The following is a 12,185-nucleotide window of genomic DNA, read 5'->3' on the forward strand; positions in this document are numbered from 1 at the left end:
CAGATTTGCAAGAGTGCAAAGTTAGGGAAAAAACAAAAAAACACACAAAAAAACGAATGTCCATTAACTGGTGAATGAACAAACAAATCGGAGATGATCCAAACAGTGGAATACAACTCAGCAATAAAAAGGAAAGAACTATTTATATACATTAATAACATGGACGAATCTCAAATTAGTTACACTGAATGCAAGAACCCAGACCAAAAAAAAAAAAAAAAAAAAAAAAGAGGACCTATTATATTATTCTATTTATAAAACTTGAGAAAATGCAAACTAGTCTATAAGGACAGAAAGCACATCAGTGGTTGCCTGGGGAGCCAGCGTTGGAAAGTGAATTACAAAGGGGCACCGTGAACACCTGTGGCGGGGGTGATGGTTATAGTCATCATTTCAGTTGTGGTGATGGTTGCACGGTGTATGTGAAACTCAAAGCTCATCAAGTTGTACGCAGTAAATATATGCCATTTATGTAAACAAACCCTCAGCAAAACTGTAAGAAAAACATTCACTCAAAAACTGTTTTAAAAATAATGATCAGCCATAAATTAATCACCAAAAAGGACTAAGTGCTAAATAGGCTCAACATTCTTTTTTTTTAAAGATTTTATTTTTTTATTTGACAGAGAGAGATCACAAGTAGGCAGAGAGGCAGGCAGAGAGAGAGAGGAGGAAGCAGGCTCCCTGCTGAGCAGAGAGCCCGATGCGGGACTCGATCCCAGGACCCTGAGATCATGACCTGAGCCGAAGGCAGTGGCTTAACCCACTGAGCCACCCAGGTGCCCCTAGGCTCAACATTCTTAAAGCAAAAATGAACTCTGCCCTCTTATGTCATAGAAATCCTTCCAGTCTTACCCAGCTGTGGGGCTTTGCTCTACTTGGGCACAGACCAGTGCCCAGCAGATGGACTGCTGTGATCGTGGATGTGAGGCTGCTCTCTTTGTGTCGACATAAATTTTTTATTGAAATAGGTCTTGGAACAGAGGTCATTCACTGTGGTTGTGAGAAAAGAGATACCCTCACTTAAACAGGGCATTTTGTCCGCCTAAAGGGCTGTTTGAATGGATGCAACACACGTTGCAAGCTCATTTATCAAATAAGATAAATCTGTGAAAGCACTTTGTAAAGTGTAAAACACTGGAGAGGCGGAAAATTGTTACTGCTCCTGCTTCTGCGGCTATTAATTAATTAGGACGGTGACTGGTGATTATGAATTCATTTGATCGATACAATTAGCTCATTTAGAAGACTCAAAGTGCAAGTGAACTGATGTATTAATGATAGAGTTAACACGAAACTGATAAAGGAATAATGAGGTATACACTCCGGCACACACCACAGATGAGCGGCCAGTACCGCTTTGTTTCTTCTCTAACACAAGTGTAACATTCCTACATATAGAGACGGGTGTGTGTTTGCAGGAGTGGGTGTATATATGGCAACCCCAGGGATAATTAAGATCATAAGAAATAATAAAAGTTAGGTACAAGCTCTGGTCAACAAAGGTCATAAGCACCTACAGGAGGTCAAATAAACCACTCTGAAAGAAGAACCCCTCTCACATATTTCTATGTGTTGGAGAGTATCCTCTGGAGGAAAAGAGATCTCAGAACCTCCTGTCTTATATTTCTCTCTTTCTACCCCCTGCTTTGTTCCTGACCTCCTCTCTTCAAACCCCTCTGGTCTGCTGTGCTCTCGTAGGACAAATCCCAAGTTCCATTTTCTCTGCCTCTTTCTCTTCCCAGGTTTTTTCTTTCCTGCAGGGATAATCTACGACGATCAAATCTTGACACAACTCCTTCTTTCACAAAATCTTTTCAGAGCAATGCCACAATGCTGTTTTGCTGGACTTTGTAGTTTTCTGTGCCTATTTTGAGGACATCATGCACACAAAGAATCTTTAAGTGTGTGTTTACTTGAACATTCCAAAGAATTTGAAACGAAAACCTCTTTTCCCAGTTCTTAGCTAAAGCTTTAAAAATAATAAATTCCAGCCTCTGGCTGGAATTATCCCTGACTCATGCCTCTCTTTCATTTCTGAGCCTGGGGAAGGTCTGAGGTGATCTCTTTTACACCTGATTCACCTTCTTAATTCACCATATAATGGATTTAAAAAAAAAAAAAAAAACCACTATAATCGTTATTTAATTAGTAGGAGTCTATGACCCAAAATTATGAACAATGTAATATGATGATATAAATATCTGCTTGGGTTTTGTGAATTTTGTGAATTCATTAACATGAATGTTAGTATGAAGAAATGAGTAAATGACCAGGTCATCTGTTAGCACTGGTAAGAATCCCAATACCTTCTTAGCCTCATATAAAGGAAGACTCCGCTCCCACATACTAGCACTATCTCTCTGGCCAGCCATGCACACTGCTTTCTCTGCTGAGACCTGATGACGGAAGAGGTCACTTTTGATTGAAGGAAGCGTGATGCTGGGTCCTAGAGGGCCGGCAGGATGCTGAGATCTTAATCTCTATTAGCATGGACTGGATCACGCCCAGCAGCAGTGACTGTAGGATACACCTCCCACCCTCTGAGCAACCCTCCCATCCACGGGAGGAAATTTTTTAAAAAGATTTTATTTACTTATTTGAGAGAGAGAGAGAAAACAAACCGGTTGGGCAGGAGGGAAGGAGCACAGCAGAGGGAGAGGGACAAGCAGACTTCCCATTGAGCAAACCTGCAGTGGGGCTCCATTCCGGGACCACAGGATCATGACCTGAGCAGATGGCAGACACGTAACCGACTGAGCCACCCAGGTGCCCCCAAACTCATATTTGGAATGGGAACGTCTATGTATTCAACTGTCCTTTGTTGTAAAGTGCAGCCAAAAGGCAAAACAGCTGAAGTGATAGCCCCTGTCCACTGTCAATAAAATCCACACACCAATCCCAGTCCATCAGATTTTCCTTCCAAATATTCATTTCATCAATTCCCATTACTGGTATCCAGCCCAGGCCCTGGTTTTATTCCTGTCCAGTTGCTCTAGAGCAAATGCATCTTACAGACCTGCCATGGGACAGGCACCTCCATGAATCTGTATTAATTCTCAACAGTAGCACTGCAAATCAGTTGCAAAGCTTTTACAAATGAGAAATGGAGGAAAGCTATTACTTCTGTCTGTTGGACACCGCTTGGCATCTCCTCACCATCCTTTGGGGCATTGCCCTTTCCCCACCCAATTTCATGGATGACAGCACCCTTCCCCCTTCCCCCAGGCATATTTAGGTCAACCATGGAACCACACTCTCCTGCCACAGGGACAATCCAGGGCAGCCCCAATAGCAATGACACCGCCACCACAGCAGTTTCATGCTGGCAACTATTCCAAATGTTGTAAGCATTTGAAGGCGCTTCATTCTCACAACAACCCTACCACATAGGTCCCAGTATTTTTCTCCTTTATCAGATGAGGTGATGGAAGCACAGAGGTTAAGGTACTTGCCTAAGGTCCTAAGCTAGATCATAAATTCTTCTATCAGAATTTAATAATTCTAGGAGCACCTCGGTAGCTCAGTGAATTAAGCCTCTGCCTTCAGCTTGGGTCACGATCTCTGGGTCGTAGGATCAAGTCCCACATCGGGCTCTCTGCTCAGCGGAGAGCCTGCTTCCCCCTTGCCCCTACCTGCCTAAATGCCTACTTGTGATCTCTGTCAAATAAATACATAAAATCTTTTTTTTAAAAAAAGAATTTAATAATTCTAGCTAAGGAAAGAGTCCTTTTCTCTTTGGTAGAGAAACTAAAGAGGGAGTGAGCACACAGCGACCAGTAGCCCCTTCCAGCACTCCCTAGTGAAAGCTACCCTGTACCCTGCCCTTCCCCGCAGAGGAAAAGAGAAATCTCTAGCTCTGTTTCTTGAGCGCCCCCCCCCCCCAGCTGCCTCAGTTCATGTTTTCCCCAGGCTTGGTTGATCCACAATCCCTCAGCTTTGGCAGTCAATCCAGTAATCGTCCAGTAGATCTTGTTTTTAAGCCTATATTGAACTGAGATTCAATTACCTGTCAGTAAATGATTACTGACTCACACAAGAAAAAGAAAACCTGGGGAGGCTAGCTGGTACCGCAGGGGGCACAGGCAGGCTTTTCTGATTCAAAAGCACCTGGCCATCCCCCCTGACCACACAGCCCCTCAGCTGGCCTGCCCACCACAAAATCACCAGTGTCCAGGTAGCCTTTCTGGAACATGGTTTTCATCCCTCTTCAATTTTTCCAACAGTTTCCCTCATTTCTAGACACATCAAATGCACATACCTCTGTCTCATTTTCAGTGCCTTCCAGATCAGGCCACTCTTAAATTTGAAAACCCTCCGACTATCTCCCACCCAACAAGAATCTAGCCCAAATCCTGCCATTCACATTGCTCTGTGATTCCTTCACTCCAGTCCTTTCAGATGACGAAAATCATACTTACTCGTGACTCAGCTCAAGTCTTGCCCCTTTCCAGAAATCCCAACTACTCTCATCATTAATAATTTCTTCAACTAAGAGTACTGAAACCACTTTGTTTGGAAACCAATTTAACAAAACAAGTGGAATGAATATCTTTGTCGCCATATCTATAAATAGTTTTATTTCATTGAATAGCTACTCCATGAAAATACTGCTAATTGGGAAGTGTCAGTTAGGATTTATTTTTAAAAAAGAAAAAGAAAAGAACAATTGTAGAATAGTTTCCATTTTAACTAATTGTGAAGCTCATTTCCTTGATACTTTTTTTTTTCAGTTAAATGGCTCGTGTTGTATTTTTCTATTCAGTGACAAACACACCAGAATCCAGATAAAAACTCAACTGTGAAAAAACAGCACTATGATTTCTCCAAACATCTATTTCTTAGCTGAAGTGTACTTGGAAGTGTACAAGGAAGGATTTCAAAGCCCTTCCTGGAAATGAGGTATGCTGCTTCCCCGGCTGTCTTCAGGGAAGCTGGGCTTGGCATTCTCACATTCTGAAGCAATTCATCGCTTAGCATACTCAGGCATACTGCAATCCAATTAGTGGCAAATCACAAAGCCTACTGATGCCAGGATGAACAATCATCATTGTCCCCAAAAATGCTATTTATATCTCCCTTCTTCTGAAGCTTAGGCTGTATTTCTTTTTCTTTTTCTTTTTCTTTTTTTCAGTAAAAACTACTTGCACCCTTGACTTGGAACCATTTATATCGAACTTAAGATCTCCACTTTTCCTAGGTAACACTCCTATAAGCCTTGTTTGACTTGTTCTCTAATTCTACAATGTTCAAAAGTGATTTCTAAGAGGTAAATCAATAAAACATTTAGAAGACGATAGAGGAAACACTCTTATGCCTTCAGGATGGGAAAATGACTTCTTCAACAGAATGTAAAAAGTACTAATGTTAGGTAAAAGCCAGCTGTGAGCAGCGGAAGGAACACCAGAGGCAGAGTCCCAAGTTTTCAAAGCAGAATGATAGAGACCTGAGCTGCAGGCAAACTGGTGATAAACAGATTATACGTTAGAACTCGAGGGTTACAACATCCCTATGCTGTGGCTTCCAGGTATTAAGGCTGACATACCAAGAGCCACAGGTGCAGAGCATGAGCTCTTCTCTACTACTTCTGCTCAGGGTAACTCTTAGACTCATGATAATGCATTGCTTTAAGGGCACAAGCCCACCTCCTATTGAGAAAGGTGGCCATGACAGTACCAGTACAAACGTCATCAATGGTTGACAAAGGGTGGAAGCAGCCTCCATCAGAGACCGCCCCACTGTACCTCCCAGCTCCTCCCAGCTCAGAAAAATCCAGTAACATCCAATCCCAAAACTGCTAGAGGCTGGTTCTACATGGCAAACTTCCCTCTCTCCCACTTGGACAGTGTACTTCCGCTTTAATAAACTGCTTTGTGCTTGCTACTTTCCTTCTAGCTGTCTAGTTTCTCACTCAAATCTTTTCATGGGGAATCCAATAACTGAGACCTCCAGTCACACAAGGCAGACTCTCCTACTGCTAACACTAATAGTAAAAGAAAAACTGACAAATTTGATTTTATTGAAATTAAAAATGTATGTTCTTCAAAAGACACAATTAAGATGAAAAGGGGCGCCTGGCTGACTCAGGGGGTTAAGCCTCTGCCTTTGGCTCAGGTCACGATCTCAGGGTCCTGGGATTGAGCCCCACATCAGGCTCTCCACTCAGCAGGGAGCCTGCTTCCCTCTCTCTCTCTGCCTGTCTCTCTGCCTACTTGTTATCTCTCTCTCCATTTGTCAAATAAATAAATAAAATCTTAAAAAAAAAAAACAGTGAAAAGTCAAACCACAGATGAAGAAGAGATTATGTATATACATAAAACTACAAATCAGTAAAAAAAAAAAAAAAAAAATGAGCAGGTATCCTGAACCAGTACAGCATAAAAGAGGAAATCCAAACAACAGACTTGTGAAAGGTGACAAATTTTTCCAGTAATCAAGGAAACACAAATCAAAAATGCAGCAAGATACTATTAATCACCTATCAAAAGAGCTAAATTCAAGACTCAAAATAACACGTGTATAATGAAAAGTCTTATACATCACTGGTAGAGGCATTAAATTATTACCACACTTTGAGAAAATTTTTGGCATTATCTAAGGAAGTTGGAATATTCATCCTAGGGACTAGCAAACCACTCCTAAATATATAACTCAAGAGAAATATGTGCACAGAAGTGTCCATGGAAGCCTTCAAAATAACCAAAACCGGGCTATAACTCAAAGCAACAGTAAAATGGGTAAATTATGACATATTCTATAATAGAGCACTCCACAGAAATGAAAATAAATACCTCCAACTAACAATATAGAAGAAGGAACAAAGAAGTCAGAAAGAAGGAACAGTCTAATTGTGCTTACATGAAGTTCAAGACTCAAAACCAAACCATATAGGGCAAAACCAAACCATATAGGGAAGGATAGTGGTTGCCTTTAGAAGAGAGGATTCTTGAGATGGACAGTTATGATCTGTGCACTTTTCAACGTGTTATGTTAAACTTTGTTTAAAAATATATTAAAAATCACTGGCACTAGCAATTTAAAAATCATTGGATTTCTTGGAACATTTTCAGAGTGTAATTTGGCTAAAAGGCAGGTTTCAAGTTTTTCTATAAGGGGAAAGCGAGAAATAAAGAGAGGCAGTTGGTCGATCAACGTTGAAAAGGGAAGCAGCCAGTACCGGCTCATGGAAACATACACCATGCATCGGCCTATCTGCTTCTAGGCCCATTAGATTTGCTGATGACTCAATCTTTACTTTTGCTTTTGTGATAATCTTCACAAAGTCACTCTCATTCCTATGATTTAAATTAACCATATAACCATAAACTGAATAATGAACATTTAAAACCCTATCTCCAGAAACGAGAAGCGTTGTCAGTTTTGAGATAGAAATGGCCATTGTTGAAAGAAAAATAACTTTGACTCTGAATTAAGATATCTAACTTTAAATTTTTTTCTAAAATAGTGAATATTGAAAAGTGAGTTTTCATAATCAATACATACTTATCTTAAGTTCCAAGAGCAGTATGTCTTCAGTGTTCTTGTTCTATTTTCCACATTCTGGGTAAGATGACTCAGCAACATTTGCTGTAATTAAAAACCTAATATAAATATAGGAAGTACACTCCATTATAAAAGTTAATGCAGAGGCAAATGGAACAAAATAAATTTTCATTAAAAAAAGTAATTAATAAGAACTTTGCTGTCTGTGTTCCTAAGTCTGATTTCCTCATTAAAATTAGTTATTCAGTCTTCCATTTTGGAACTTGCTTACTTTTTATATAACACAAAGAGCCATTATCATTTAATTAAAATTATGCCATTAAATAGCTGACCTTTCACTTCGCAAGACTGGGTGCGAAGTTTGACTCAAATTCCAAGTTTAAAGTGCACTTAGCTGAAGGCGGAGGTATGTCTGTAAGCCTCAGATTCAGGGAACGGGCTTTAACGCAGCCCGTTGTGAATTAAGGTTTTCTGCCTCAGTCACTGACTCACACTGTACGTCCTTAGGAACGATGCCCCTTGGAAGGAATTGCTCCAACTCTAAGTCACAAATTTGACTGAAAGTGTTAAATCTCATGATCACAAAGCTACTTAAGAAATATTTCAAAATACTGATTAAATTTGCAGTTCCACAGAATCATAATTTCCGAAAGTATTCTCCAAATCAAAATCAAAGTTAAATGCATTTTGAAAATTTGCCAAACATGTAAACTTAATAACTAATACAAACTTCTTTTTTAATTTTTATAAGGTTAAGATTACTGGTCAGAGGACATGATCATTTTCCTAGCTATAAATATACAGTCAAGTTACTCCAAAGTTATTCCAAAAATATGAGTAGTAGGTTCTATTCTATGTTTTAGCTTCTTTTTTTAGATTTTTGGCTCCTTCGATACTAGAAGGTTTCCCAGAAAAATAATTCAGTATATTTTTCTGTTTTCTCAATAGTAGTAACTTTTTGGTCTCCACTGAGGAATTATTTATCTTTATATGCTCAGAGTCATTACCATTTATTTGAAAATAAATTTATTTTTTTGTTAAACAGAAACAACAGGCCCAAAATGGAGTCACTTGCTAAGCAACCCCCGACTTTACTATGTAACCCAACTACAGTTTCACTATGTCCCAGGAGTGGAATCTGAAACCAATCAGTGTGGAATTTCCTGATCACACTTGGGAGACAGTCTACACGATAAGACCTCTGCCCTTTTCCCTGAGGGAAGGTGACCTTGTCTCAAACAACCCTTTCTTTTCTTTTGCTCATAACTTCCTTGTCCCACCTCATTTCTGCCCCTAAACACCTTCCACTTGGTAGACTCCTGGAAGCACCCTTCTATTTGTTAGTCATGAATCGTTGAATAAAGCCAAATCTGTCTTAAAAGTTCGCTAGGTTGGTTTTGTTCTTTAATATGGATAATGTGAAAAAGGTAAAAACAGGTTAGGATATTGACAGAAGCTTAACTCACAAGAAATCTAGGGATTTGGGGGTTATGTCACCTTACCCCAACTTCATCACTCCACACCAGCTCCTTGCTTAAATCCTCTCGCGCTGTTATAATGAAATCCCCAATTCTAGCAGACTTCAATATAGTCTGGCCCCTGTCTGTCTGTCCAGGATCACATCACACCACACTCTGTCTGACCCTCTACACCCCAACAATGCTGCTTTCTTTCAGTTCCTCAATCATCCTGCTCCCTCCAAGTGCAGTGCCTTTGCACATGCTCTCCCCCTGCCCAACAACCATCCTTCCTCTCCCTGACAATCCGTCTTCCCCAGATTACTACAGCATTGTCACTGCTGCACGGGAAAGACTTGCCTGCCCTAGCAACCAGGCTGGATTCCTCAGTTCTTCACTCTCACAGCGCTTCTCACTCAGGCTGTAAGTGTATATCTATCAGTGTCATTATTTGATATTAGTTCTTTTCTATGAAACCATAAGCTCCATGAGAGCAGGAACTGCATCTGGTCTTACCTGCCTTTTCATCTCCTGCAACTAAAGCTTACTATGCAATAATCACTTGACAAATTAAGGAAGGAGTCCATCCCCTTGGTACCAATATCAGAGACAGAATCCTGGGCTGGTGACCAGAGCTATGAGTTTGTCTTACCTGCATATTTTTCTTGATACCCAGATATGGACCTGAAAGCAGTCTGTGTGGGCAGCCTTGCATGGGTTAGCAGTTCCACACAGATCTACAGGACCTGATACAGATGTAGATAGCATTGCATGCAGCTCTCTCTCCTCATAGGATTTAGACAGACCCAGAACGTTTGTCCTAGTAACATGTGGATGACCTCAAATTACTGCTCCTCCTCTCTCAGAGAAAACACTGAGGGGCTTCCACGGACAAATAGGTCATTTGTGTCCTTGCATCTCTCTCTAGTGATACTGGAAGAAGGCAGGTGATGACAAAGTACTGTTGCGACATGTTTCCATTTCTAATTCCATTAGGTTCCAGATCATACACCTAAAAATACATATACAGAGTCAGATTCCAAGCATGCTACCAAGAACAAAGAAAAATTTAAGGAGGAGCAAGAGCTTATGTCTCGTAGAAGGTGGAATGGGCAAATGGAAAGGAAGGGACTTGGAATAAAAAATGCTTGTTTTAAAAACAATAATGCAGAGCTTCCAGGTTGGTGAACATGTGGGGATTTGGGAGAGTGGCACACCTGGGGAGGGTGTGGAAACTCTGAGCACGTCCCCCCTCAAACCTGCCAAGCCCCCATCCCCACCCCACCCGCCCCCTGCCTCTCTTCCACCTGGCTGTTCTTGAGTTATATCCTTTTATAATAAACTAGTGATCTATATTTTATGCTCTTGAAGGCCTCAAAATCAAAGAAGCCTAAGTCTATTTTATATGTGACAGAACTGAGCCTTTTAGGATATTTCTATATCCCCAAGAAAATCTACAACTGTCAGATTCCAGAAATTCAAGCTACACTGATTCAGAGGATGAATCTCAAGAAGGCATCTTCTTCTGCGATATGATAGGTAGTAAAAAAAAAAAAGCAGTGTTGCTTTTATATTTCGCCCAGCAAGGTATGGGTGGATCATCTCTCTGCATCATTACCAACATTTGGCAGTGATTCCTCATTTCCCACTTCCCATCCACATTCCTGCTCACTGCCATCCACAAGATATAACACACCTTTATCCAAGAAGAGTCAACAGGGCTTACATGATCTACCCTTTCAGACCCGAAGTGAGATCCAGTGAGACCCAGGGGATTTATGGGTCTCCAAGGCTCTGGAGGAGACCTGTCTCTCTTCCCATCCTCTAAAGCCCAACAGTCTGAAGGAGGCTCCTGATGTTGATATAACTAGTACTCCTGGGAAGCCTCAGAGTTCTCCATTCATCTTCCAATGCCACCACAGCAACCTCATCAAGCACATCAGGTGTGGGATCCAATAGCCAAGAAGAACTAAAATGCACTTCATAGTCTCTGAAACACAAGAATGTGCCCATAGATAAGAGAGGAGTAGATTAGTTGGTGTCAAGTTGATGCTACTCAGATATCAAATGAATGAACCAATGATAAAGGCAGATATGTTAAAGATTATCATCAAAGATAATGAAGACCTCTTCACTGAGATCTCCTTGGGAGCCTCTGAGTACATGGAGGTGATCTTTGGCCTTGATGTGAAAGAAGTAGATCTCACCAACCATGACCTCCTCATCAACTTGGGCCTCCCATATGATAGGATGCTGCATGGTGAAAAAGGCAGACCTGAGACCAGCATCCTGATATTTATCCTGGATATGATCTTCATGAAGGACAACTGTGTGTCACTGAAGAGGAAGTCTAGGAAGTACTGAATTTGATGAGGATGTATTCTGAGAGGAAGCATTTTGTCTTTGGAGGGCCCAGGGAGCTCATCACCAAAGATTTCATGAAGGAAAAGTACCTAGAATAACAATAGACAGTTCCCCAATGATCCAATTGGAATTTCTATGGGGCCCAAGAGCCCATACTGAAACCACCAAGATGCAAATCCTAGAGTTTCTGGCCAGAGTTCATGGTTTACTAATCCAAATTCTTTCACATGTCAGTCTGAGGAGATTCTGCAAGATAAAGAAGAGGAAGTCTGAGCCACAGTTTCAGCTGAAGCTGTGTCTACTTCCAAGTCCACTGCACATTCTAGTGCAGCCAGAAACAGATTCTTCATTTTGTTTGAAAAGGTCAATTAAAGATCATAAAATTTAGGTCTGAGGTAGGGCAGAAAGGAACATATTCCTCTATCTCCTATTTTAAATGTTTTAAATATGTAACTTGAAAAGAAATTTTATCGGAAATATATACTTTTTATTTTTTGATATATTATTCAAATATTGTTTCTTTCAATGTAGATTCAATTAGTTTCAAATTCTCCAAGCTTATGAATGATATCAGACTCACATTTACTACTGTAAGAGTTTAGTTTTGTAAAAGAAATTGTGAAACCATCCACCTTATTTTGTCATCCAGAATGCAAATATGACATTGCTATAGGCATTTCTTTGGAACTGTGAAAGAAATCTGCTTTGAGATAGTTGGGATCAAGAGAAAAAGAGAGAAGAAAATCTAAAAAATGCTCATATCTTGACTTCCTATCCTTTTTATTTCTTATTCCTTAAAGTTAAAAAATACATACATGAAGTTGCTTAGTTCTTTCAAGAATGTATGAGAAATAGATCTTA

General features: G+C 40.4%; 1 pseudogene; it reads left to right on the forward strand.

The window, feature by feature from the left end:
• The first annotated feature begins 11,009 nt into the window (after nt 1-11,009).
• LOC132016279 (melanoma-associated antigen B16-like) lies at nt 11,010-11,712 on the forward strand (annotated as a pseudogene).
• Nucleotides 11,713-12,185: the final 473 nt, after the last annotated feature.

The sequence above is a fragment of the Mustela nigripes genome, chromosome 4 (assembly GCF_022355385.1).
Source record: "Mustela nigripes isolate SB6536 chromosome 4, MUSNIG.SB6536, whole genome shotgun sequence".
Classification (NCBI taxonomy): domain Eukaryota; kingdom Metazoa; phylum Chordata; class Mammalia; order Carnivora; family Mustelidae; genus Mustela; species Mustela nigripes.